Source organism: Rhinoderma darwinii, chromosome 13 (genome assembly GCF_050947455.1).
Source record: "Rhinoderma darwinii isolate aRhiDar2 chromosome 13, aRhiDar2.hap1, whole genome shotgun sequence".
Classification (NCBI taxonomy): domain Eukaryota; kingdom Metazoa; phylum Chordata; class Amphibia; order Anura; family Rhinodermatidae; genus Rhinoderma; species Rhinoderma darwinii.
In genome coordinates, this window is record NC_134699.1 from 8,001,138 (window position 1) to 8,013,542 (window position 12,405).

General features: G+C 42.4%; 1 protein-coding gene across 1 annotated transcript in view; it reads left to right on the top strand.

The window, feature by feature from the left end:
• Positions 1-12,405, top strand: part of OPRL1 (opioid related nociceptin receptor 1) — a 238,810-nt gene that overhangs the window by 18,641 nt on the left and 207,764 nt on the right. The window contains exon 3 of the mRNA XM_075846564.1: positions 4,540-4,710. The gene's annotated coding sequence lies outside the window, so the exon portion shown is untranslated. The remainder of the gene's footprint in view (positions 1-4,539; positions 4,711-12,405) is intronic.

A 12,405-nucleotide genomic window follows, 5' to 3' on the forward strand; every position in this document is an offset into this window, starting at 1 on the left:
AGGGTTAATGTCCTCATATTTTTATGGTCTCAAACATCATTTGCTTTTCTTCTATAGTTTTGCAGAATGGGTTCCTGCCATTGTTAAAGAGACTCTGTCACCACATTATAAGTGCCCCATCTCCTACATAAGGAGATCAGTGCTATAATGTAGATGACAGCAGTGCTTTTTATTTAATAAAACGATCTGTTTTCACCACTTTATTAGCGATTTTAGTATTATGCTAATGAGTTGCTTAATGCCCAAGTGGGCGTGTTTTTACTTTAGACCAAGTGGGCGTTGTACAGAGGAGTGTATGACGCTGACCAATCAGCATCATGCACTCCTCTCCATTCATTTAGACAGCGCATAGGGATCCTGCTAGATCCTTATGTGCTGTCTTATACTAACAGATTAACAATACTGAAGTGTTTAGACAGTAAATAGACATTCCACGGGATGTCTATTCACAATCTCTGCACTTCGTTACTGTTTCTATGGTAGTTACAGCAGCGGAGGCGTAATCTCGTAACCTGTCATTTACTGCGTAATCTCACGAGATTACGCTTCCTCTGCTGTAACTACCACAGACAGAGTAACGAAGTGCAGAGATTGTGAATAGACATCCCGTGGAATGTATTCACTGTCTAAACACTTCAGTATTGTTAATGTGTTAGTATAAGGGCAGATACACACGAACGTTGCGTTTTTGCGCGCGCAAACAACGCTGCGTTTTGCGCGCGCAAAAACCATTTGACAGCTGCGTGTGTCACCCGTGTCTGATGCGCGGCTGCGTGATTTTCGCGCAGCCGCCATCATAGAGATGAGGCTAGTCGACGCCCGTCACTGTCCAAGGTGCTGAAAGAGCTAACTCTTTCAGCACCCTCGACAGTGAATGGCGAACAGAATATCGAAAAAAAAGAAAAAGTTCGTACTTACCGAGAACTTCCCGGCCGTTGCCTTGGTGACGCGCCTCTCGACATCGGGCCCCACCTCCCTGGATGACGCGCCAGTCCATGTGACCGCTGCAGCCTGTGCTTGGCCTGTGATTGGCTGGAGCTGTCACTTGGCCTGAATTGTCATCCTGGGAGGTCAGACTGGAGGAAGACGCCGGGAGTTATCGGTAACTCAGAACTTCGTTTTTTTTTTTTACAGGTTCATGTTTATTGGGATCGGAAGTCACTGTCCATGGTGCTGAAACAGTTTCAGCACCATGGACAGTGACTATCTCCTGACGTCGCGTACCGATAATTTTTTTGCCGGGTTCGGCCAAAACGAGTTCGGCCGAACCCGGTGAAGTTCGGTTCGCTTGTCCGGCTTCGCTCATCGCAAAGACACTCTGTTTGGATGTTCGGAAACAGAAAAGCACGTGGTGCTTTTCTGTTTACATTCATCCTTTTTGACAGCTGTTGCGCAAACACGCAGTTCACACGGAAGTGCTTCCGTGCAACCTGCGTGGTTTTCACGCACCCATTGACTTCAATGGGTGCGTGATGCGCGAAATACGCAGAGTTATTGAACCTGTCGCGCTTTTTGCGCAGCAGACAAACGCTGCGCAAAAAGCACGGACTGTCTGTACTGTCCCATAGACTTGTATTGGTCCATGCGTGCCGCGTGAAAACCACACCGAATACACGCTCGTGTGAATCCCCCCTAAGACAGCACATAAGGATCTAGCAGGCTCCCTATGCGCTGAGTAAATGAATGGAAAGGAGTGCATGACGCTGATTGGCATGCGCCGTTCCCACACAGACGGCGTACGCTATAGTGAATGGAACGGCTCCCGTTCGCATTCACTATGGGGATGTACACTACCGTTCAAAAGTTTAGGGTCACTTAGAAATTTCCTTATTTTTGCAAGAAAAGCACAGTTTTTTTCAATGAAGATAACATTAAATTAATCAGAAATACACTCTATACATTGTTAATGTGGTAAATGACTATTCTAGCTGCAAACGTCTGGTTTTTAATGCAATATCTACATAGGTGTATAGAGGCCCATTTACAGCAACCATCACTCCAGTGTTCTAATGGTACATTGTGTTTGCTAACTGTGTTAGAAGGCTAATGGATGATTAGAAAACACTTGAAAACCCTTGTGCAATTATGTTAGCACCGCTGTAAACAGTTTTGCTGTTTAGAGGAGCTATAAAACTGACCTTCCTTTGAGCTAGTTGAGAATCTGGAGCATTACATTTGTGGGTTCTATTAAACTCTCCAAATGGCTAGAAAAAGAGAGCTTTCATGTGAAACTCGACAGTCTATTCTTGTTCTTAGAAATGAAGGCTATTCCATGCGAGAAATTGCCAAGAAACTGAAGATTTCCTACAACGGTGTGTACTACTCCCTTCAGAGGACAGCACAAACAGGCTCTAACCAGAGTAGAAAGAGAAGTGGGAGGCCCCGCTGCACAACTGAGCAACAAGACAAGTACATTAGAGTCTCTAGTTTGAGAAATAGACGCCTCACAAGTCCTCAACTGGCAGTTTCATTAAATAGTACCCGCAAAACGCCAGTGTCAACGTCTACAGTGAAGAGGCGACTCCGCGATGCTGGCCTTCAGGGCAGAGTGGCAAAGAAAAAGCCATATCTGAGACTGGCTAATAAAAGGAAAAGATTAATATGGGCAAAAGCACACAGACATTGGACAGAGGAAGATTGGAAAAAAGTGTTATGGACAGACGAATGGAAGTTTGAGGTGTTTGGATCCCACAGAAGAACATTTGTGAGACGCAGAACAACTGAAAAGATGCTGGAAGAGTGCCTGACGCCATCTGTCAAGCATGGTGGAGGTCATGTGATTGTCTGGGGTTGCTTTGGTGCTGGTAAAGTGGGAGTTTTGGACAAGGTAAAAGGGATTTTGAATAAGGAAGGCTATCACTCCATTTTGCAACGCCATGCCATACCCTGTGGACAGCGCTTGATTGAAGCCAATTTCTTTTCTTTTTTTTTTTTGAAATTCTTTATTTTCATGGCCGACAACCATATTTTTACATAATCAAAAACAAGAATACAGCAAATACAGAAAGGAAAATGAAACACATAACCAATAATGAAGATGCATAGTATTTAACCACATACTGAAAACCTCATGGGAGGTATAACCACATATGACATCTCCCACGTGATCTGATTGACATTCCCCTATGAGAGAAAGGAGCAAGAGAGACTAAGCGAGATAAAGAAAGATAAATGAGAAGGGTAAAGGGAGGAGGAAGGGGCCAAGATTGGAGCCAATTTCATCCTACAACAGGACAATGACCCAAAGCACCTCCAAATGATGCAAGAACTATTTAGGGAAGAAGCCGGCAGCTGGTATTCTATCTGTAATGGAGTGGCCAGCGCAGTCACCAGATCTCAACCCCATAGAGCTGTTGTGGGAGCAGCTTGACCGTATGGTACGCAAGAAGTGCCTATCAAGCCAATCCAACTTGTGGGAGGGGCTTCTGGAAGCATGGGGGGAAATTTCTCCCGATTACCTCAGCAAATTAACAGCTAGAATGCCAAAGGTCTGCAATGCTGGAATTGCTGAAAATGGAGCATTCCAAGACCAAAGCAAAGTCTGAAGGAGAAAATTATTATTTGAAATAAAAATCATTATTTCTAACCTTGTCAATGTCTTGACTATATTTTCTAGTCATATTTATCAAAGGAGTTGCAAAATAAATGTGAGTTTTCATGGAAAACACAATTGTCTGGGTGACCCCAAACTTTTGAACGGTAGTATATGTGCCGTATTCCATCTCTGTATGTGTCGTTAATCGACACATACAGAGATGAAAAAAAAAAAATTACAGCCCCCATAGAGAAGTAAAAGAGAGAAAAAATAAAGTTAAACACAAATAAATAAAATGTATTTTAATAACTAAAAGCAAAAACGTATAAAAACAATTTTTTTTCGCGACACTCGTCCTTTAATCGAGAGGTGTACAAAGATATGTAAAATTGAGGAGGTGTTGGGCAATTGTAAGAGTCCGCTTCAGCCTCATGAAATAAGTCCATGTTTTCAGGTCTATAGAAATGACATTGAGTTGGACTCCGCAGGGTATGTCTATAAGTCTCCTGGAATATTGCAGAGGCTGACTTGGTAGCGTCTAAGGGTCTAATCACATGTTATGGTCATATTGCATCTTTGCTGAAATTGTGGCAAAATGCCACGCTTCTGCGAAAATTGTGGCAAAACCCTATTTAGCTGCAACATGTGAATAGACCCTAAATTATACAGTGTTCCTGACCAGGTGGAAAATAGATGAGCATGAAATCCATAAAAAATGGGACCCCTTGTGGTATTGGTTTACCCCACCTGAATGTCCTGCAGAGACTCACACATGGATCATGGAGAAGAGATCAACCTGTACTTGGTCTCCCTTTTCCGAATGGCCCCAAAGCAGCTGCAGGGGCTGCCTCTATGGTGCATATCGTTCCCAGAACGATCACCACAATATCGGATATTTTTCCCACTTTCCCAATAGACCATCCATGCAGGAATTCTGATCTTTCTTTCTTACTACTGTCACGTTATATTCCCTCTTATAGTTTTGTTTTTCATTCTCTCCACAGCCCTTCTTGCGAACACCATATTATGATAAGAAAATTTTTCCTGGGATTACACGTCCTTCAACCCACTCACTGCAGCCTGGGACCAGTTGCTGTAGAGACCAGTTTCCAGCTATTAACGGAAGAATAAAGAACTTGTATGCATGAAAAAAACATTTGACTCCTTGTTCAGAGGTGAGTCAGATGTAAATGCTGCTTGTATCTTAGGTCTATAGATCCATTACTAAAAATGGACAGCAACAATGCAGAACATGTCACCCTCATATACAAGGAATGACTCTTCACAGCGGTCTGTCACAATATCTTAATACGTTCTATGTCGGTATTACTTTTGAGCGGGGTTAAAGGGCCAGGCAAAAAAAATATTGCATGTCTTCTCATTTTATGACCACAACAGTAATACTAAACACACTTTAGTCCATATTTGTTCACATTTTGCCGATTTTATAATCATAATGTACATTGCCTTCTACCTCCATTACGGCTGCTTGGAAGTGCACCTCATTTTATAATATTTTATATATCTATTATGCTTTGTGATGTGTCCTTGTAATAACTTTTAAAATATAGCCCCTCGCTTGCTTCCATTAACTTCCCACTTCAAAGCATTAAAGAGACTCTGTCACCACATTATAAGTGCCCTGTCTCCTATATAAGGAGATCGGCGCTGTAATGTAGGTGACAGTAATGCTTCTTATTTAAAAAAACGATCTTTTTCACAACGTTAGGAGCAATTTTGGTTTATGCTAATGAGCTTTCATAATGCCCAAGTGGGCGTACTTTTACTTTCGACCAAGTGGGCGTTGTACAGAGGAGTGCATGACGCTGACCAATCGGCATCATGCACTCCTCTCCATTCATTTACACTGCACTAGCGATATAGTTATATCACTATGTGCAGCCACATACACAAGCCCTAACATTACTACAGTGTCCTGATAATGAATACACATGATCATCCAGCCTGGACGTCATGTGTACTCAGAATCCTGACACTTCTGAATCTTTTCTGTGAGATTTACAGCAATGGATACGAAATCTCGTTTACCTCGTAATCTCGTGAGATTTCGTATCCGTTGCTGGAATCTCACAGAAAAGATTCAGAAGTGTCAGGATTCTGAGTACACATGACATCCAGGCTGGATGGTCATGTGTATTCATTATCAGGACACTGGTAATGTTGGGGCTTGTGTATGAGGCTGCACATAGTGATATAACTATATCGCTAGTGCAGTGTAAATGAATGGAGAGGAGTGCATGATGCCGATTGGTCAGCGTCATACACTCCTCTGTACAACGCCCACTTGGTCGAAAGTAAAAGTACGCCCACTTGGGCATTAAGAAAGCTCATTAGTATAAACCAAAATCGCTCCTAACGTTGTGAAAAAAGATAGTTTTTTTAAAATAAAAAGCATTACTGTCACCTACATTACAGCGCCGATCTCCTTATATAGGAGACAGGGCACTTATAATGTGGTGACAGAGCCTCTTTAAGACTCATTTAGGCATAATAGAATAGTTATAACCCCAGAACCACATGCTTCAGTGGAGTAAAGTGACTTCAGACCCTTTTTGGTCTGCAAAAATTGAAGCTCCGGATCAGGAAATAAATAAACATGAGGCTGATCATAACCCTGACTAATTGCATGACGATTTGCAATTATTTATAGAAGGATTATCACGATACCAGAATTTGGACTTCGATACCGATATTTTGTGTAGTATTTCGATTTTGATACCAAAACGATACTTTGCCAGCAGTAATAATAAAAAGAAAGTTCTTCCATTTTCTGATGTGAGGCACGAGGTGTTTTGAATTCACATTAATAGTAATTAACCCATTATGACCGAGAAACATGATGGGGTTAATGTGTGAGGTACATGATGGGTTTAATTACTATTAATGTGAGGCACATGGAGGTTAAATTCATAACACCTCGTGCCTCACAATAAGTGAAAGAAAGCTGTTTTTATTTTGTTTTTTTTACAGCGTGTACACATAAATTACTCCCAAAAAATTTTGTGCAGGTTATTATGGCAGCCCCAATACCGAATGTGTATATTTTATGTATTGAGACTTATTTTAATGTTTATTGTGAAAAGGTGTATGTGTATTTTTTTTTTTTAAATTTAATATTCGTTAGTTTGTACTTTTATTTTTAAACTTTAATGTACTGGCATATATCTATATACTGATAGTAATGTTCTGGCATATATCTATATACTGATAGTAATGTATTGGTATAGATCTATATGCCAGTACATTAGCCTGTGTACAGATAGTACACACGCAGTTGTTAGGACATACCGAAGTATGCCCAAACAACAGGAAATATTGTAGGACAGCCCTGGCATCCTTCAATGGACTCTGGGCTGTCTGCCCATATATGGTATGTCCCTCAATCGTGTCACAGGGATTCCTGTGACACGATTCAAGGGGCACCCCCCCTTCTCATTTTCCTCCTGAATGCTGCGGTCAGCTTTGATCGCAGCATTCACTGGAATAACGGCGGAGAGGAGAGGTTTCTCTGATCTCTGCCATTATAGGGCGGGGCTGCGGCTGTGTAATACAGCCATTGCCCCGCTCCTGACATTACGTGCTCGCGCTATCAGCATGAGGATGCAGCCGGCGCTGCACTAATGAGCGGCGGTTCAGGCACTGAAGACAGAATATGGGGGTGTTTTGCAGTGCACCCACCATGTTCGGTCTTCCGTGCAGCGCTGGCCGCATCGCATCATCCTGACAGCACACACTTGTCAGGACTCGGGAGCGGGGCGATGCCTGTATTACACAGCCGCAGCCCTGCTCTCATACACGTTACAATGCTAAGCTGTGCGGTCGCGCAGCTTCATATTGAAATACATGAAATAACGGTATCTAACCGTTTGGGGGTGCACAGTATCGAAGTTTCGATTCATCGTGCATCCCTAATTTATAGTAGTAATTGGAAACCGCAGTTTTCCAATCTATTTTGTTATTAGAAACATCCCCTTTAGGATCAGTTCACACAGTCTTTTGGCACAGAAACCGCGTCGGAATCAGCACGAAAAAAAACGTCCGAAATCATCCCCATTAATTTCAGTGGGAGGCAGAGGCTCTTTTATCTACAGGTTTTTTATGCCTGCAAAAAACTCTGTGAACAGGGTCTTACAGGCAGGACTGTACCAATGATAAACACACAGGACTGCAGGGAATATAAATTCACAATTACTGTCCTGTAACTATATATCTTGCTTGTGTTACAAAAATATATATCTTTATTGGATGGATGCCAGAGGCTACATGTGCGACGTCGACGTTTCGGTCGATAAGACCTTCGTCGGGCACTGAGCCGTGCTGGGGACTGGATCGGTGCAAAATATAATGCGTATGTAGCGCTGCTATAGTGAGTACTGTGCGGCTTACCGCTCTAGATGGGCGCCCATCTAGAGCGGTAAGCCGCCCAGTACTCACTATAGCAGCGCTACATACGCATTATATTTTGCACCGATCCAGTCCCCAGCACGGCTCAGTGCCCGACGAAGGTCTTATCGACCGAAACGTCGACGTCGCACATGTAGCCTCTGGCATCCATCCAATAAAGATATATATTTTTGTAACACAAGCAAGGTGTGCCGACTACAAATTCTTAACCTATACCCGGGTTGGGACCCTACCTCGAGCACCCAAAAGAAACCAGTGCCATCTGAACACAACCACATATGTCCTGTAACTATGTCCGCAGAATGCAGGCTCCTGATTAAAGAAGTCTGTATTCTGTCTATAGTGCAAGTGAAACAAGCTGTCATTAAATGGCCTTTGTTTGCAAAAGGGCGGACATGGGAGCTGCAGGGAATTTCTGCTCCATCTTGTAAAAGGGAGTGATGGATAATATGTATATATGTGTTAAGGGCCTTAGGATATGCGTAAAGTCAATAAAGGAGAACTTGCAAGCATAATAAAAACCTAGTTTAAATAATGTAATTTTCTGATGATACATTCCCTTTAAATGGACACTAGCTTTTCAAACAACTTATGCTAATCTAATAGTATACTTGTTATTGATGAACTTTGTAATTTACTTAGTTTAAAATTTAGATGTTTTATCAATGCAAATTCTGTGTGAAGTTACTGCCACTAGCTGTCTCCCTTCCTGTAATTTGCTGTCCAACCCCTGTTGTCAACCAAAATCCGCCCCTAGTTACACAATAGAGGAGATGGACAACAGAAAGTGGGGGGTGTATCTTCACTGCCTGCCCATAGAAGTCTATGGAGAGTGGAGGGAGCAGAGGGAGCAAGACAGACACTGCTGCCCATAGAAGTCTATGGAGACAGGAGCGGAGTGTGAGACACACACAGACGTGCTGCAGCTACTATCTCACCAAGTGCTGGATTCTCAGCTACACTACTAATTTCTGCTAGGTTATCTTCTCCATTCTGCTGCTGCATCTCTTTATGTGACAGAGATAATTCCTCATCTGCGTGTGCTCTGTATAGAAGACATAATAGCAGTTAGGCTCCGTCCCCTAATTTTAGAGACAACTGAGCCTGCAGAGGGGAAAATTGCTAAAAACAAATGCCATATTCAACTCTTACAATGGGCAGAAATCGTGTGATTCCTCATGTACGCACATATGACAGCTTATTCTAAAAAATCACCTGAAAAGTTAGATCTGCTTTAATACTCCCTTCATTTTAATACTCCTGTCTTGAAAAGAAGCCTGGTTAAAAGGACTTTGGTTTGCTAATGCTGTGAGAGCTAAATCTCTTGGAGCAGCAGAATAGGATGTATTAAATATATAACCAGCTCTGTGTATAATTGGCTCTTGGTTGGGCTCAGATAATGATTTCAATAGAGCAGGCAGCGGGATGCCTGCACTGCCAAAGAGAGCCAAGATAACAAGATCTCCACACAATTAAACCTTTATATTCCTTTGGGATAACAGCCCTTATTTTTATCTAGCACTCGCAAATCCCCGTAATTTAAAGAGTCTCTGTCACCAGATTATAAATGCCCTGTCTCCTACATAGTCTGATCGGCGCTGTAATGTAGAGAACAGCAGTGGTTTTTATTTTGAAAAACGATCATTTTTGAGCAAGTTATGAGCAAATTTAGATTCGTTTCTTAACCCCTTCCCGTCGTAAACAACTTTCAGATTTTCATTTTCGTTTTTTCCTCCCCACATTCCAAAAGCCATAACGTCTTTATTTTTCCGTCGATATAGTACTATGAGGGCTTGATTTTTGCGGGACGAGTTGTAGGTTTTCGTAGCACCATTTATTTTTCCGTATAATGTACTAGGAAACGGGGAAAAAATTATTTGTGGGGTAGAAAATGAAAAAAAACAGCCATTCCTCCATGGGTTTTTGCACGTTGTTTTTACGGAATTCACTGTGCAATTAAAACATGTTAACTTTATTCCGCGGGTCAATACGATTACGGCTATATCAAATATATATAGTTTTTTCTATATTTTACTACTTTTACATGTAAAAACCTAAGTGTAAAAAAGAAAATTTATTCTGCGTCGCCAAATTCCGAGAGCCACAACTTTTTTATTTTTCCGTCGATTAAGTGCTATGAGGGCTTATTATTTGCGGCATAAGCTGTAGTTTTTAATACCATTTTGGTGTACAGGTGACGGTTTGATCACTTTTTATTTCATTTTTTGTGGGAGATAAGGTGACCAAAAAAGACATTCTGGCGTTTACAATTTTTTTTTTTTACGCCGTTTACCGTGCGGGTTAAATAATGATATATTGTAATAGTTCAGACTTTTGCGGACGCGGCGATACCAATTATGTTTATTTATTTTTTGCTATTCTCTAGGGGTAAAATGGGAAAAGAGGGGTTTTTTGAACTTTTAAAAAAAATGTAATTTTTTTTTTTTGACACAAAAAAACTTTATTTAACTCCTTTTTACTTTTTTTTATTAGTCCCACTAGGGGACTTCAACCAGCGATGGTTAGATCACTTGTACGATATACTGCAATACTAATGTATTGCAGTATATCGTGATTCTGACAGGCACCTATTAAGCCCTGCTGGAGGCAAGGCTTAATAGGTGTACAAAGATGTGGGACCTGGGGGGGGTTCATTAAGCCCCCAGGCAGCCATAGCAAACATCGCCCCGCAGCGACTGCGTTGCGGGGGTCGCCCCCCCCTCTTTCTGACTATTTAAATTCTGCGGTCAGTATTGACCGCAGCATTTAACGAGATAAACTAGCGATGCCGCTAGTTACTCTGAAGTGTCGGCATACAGCCGACACCGTCATCGTATGGAGTGAGCTCACTACGTCAAATGTCGGGAAGGGGTTAAAGACCAACTCGGCGTGTTTTTACTTTTGACCAAGTGGGTATTGTAAAGAAGTGTATGAGGCTGACCAATCAGTGTCCTACACTTCTCATTGTTCCAGCCCAGCTTCTTTCACTGTGCTGTGGATCATGCTGGGCTGGAACAATGAGAAGTGTATGAGGCTGATTGGTCAGCCTCATACACTTTTTTACAACGCCCACTTGGTCAAAAGTAAAAACATGCCCAGTTGGTCTTTAAGAAACTAATCTAAAATTGCTCATAACTTGCTAAAAAATGATCGTTTTTCAAAATAAAAACCACTGCTGTTCTCTACATTACAGCGCCGATCACATTATGTAGGAGACAGGGCACTTATAATGTGGTGACAGAGCCTCTTTAAGTGGGACAGGACAAAAGAACTGCAGAGATCTGTTTACCGTAGAAAATAGGCAGAATAGGGTGTTTTTTAGTAATAGCTTAAACCACGTCAGATATGACCATTAACGGGCATCTATGATACCAAGATGATCGAATGCAACCTATAATCCTTTAATTTGTTAGACGACAACATCCAGACTTATTTTAACATTTTGATAATCCTTAACCCCTTAACCCCTATCCGCACCAGGACGTAACTGTACGTCGTTGCGGGAAGTTACTTCCCGCACGAGGACGTACAGTTACTGAGTTAATCCCGGTGCACACTGTCGGCGACAGTGTGCACCGGGAATCGGGAGGTCAGCTGTCGCCGACAGCTGACACTCCCCTCTTGCCGGCCAGCGGTCCTTTGCCGCTGATTTCGGCGCATTAACCCCTTAAATTCGGCGATCGGGTGCAATCGCCGAATTTTAGGGGTTTCTAACATATCGGCAGACCCCCGTCCGAAATCGCGGGGTCTGCCGATAGTTAGTATGGCAAACGGAAGCCAAACAATGGCTTCCGGGTCTGCCATGGATGGAAGCCCATCAGGACCAACCTTCGGCTGGTCCTGATAGGCTTCCTGTCAGAGTGACAGAAAGTCACTGTGTCGTTCCCGATGCACACTGTCGGCGACAGTGTGCATCGGGAACTTGGAGATCAGCTGTCCCCGACAGCTGACACTCTCCAGTGTTGCCGATCAGCGGCTCATCGCCGCTGATTTCGGCAATTAACCCGTTACATGCGGGGCTCGATTGCGATCTCCGCATGTAGCGGGTTTGTAGCGCATCAGCAGCCCCCATGCAATCGTGGGGGCTTCTGATGCTTGTGATGGCACCCGGGGGCCAGACAACGGCCCCCAGGTCTGCCATGTATGTCAGCCTATGAGGATCAGCCTCTGCTGATCCTCGTAGACCAACTGTCAGAGTGACTGTGACGTCACACTGACAGTTGGAATACATTACACTACCTAGGTAGTGTAATGTATTCTAGCAGCGATCAGAGCTGCAGGTCAAAAAAAGAAAGTGTAAAAAGTAAAAGAAAAGTTAATAAACAAAAATATAAAGTGTAAAAAGTAAAAAAAAGTTTATAAAAATGTTTTATAAAAGTGTAAAAATAAAAGGTTTTGTTTTCCTATAATAAGTCATTTATTATAGGGAAAAAATGAAAACGTTA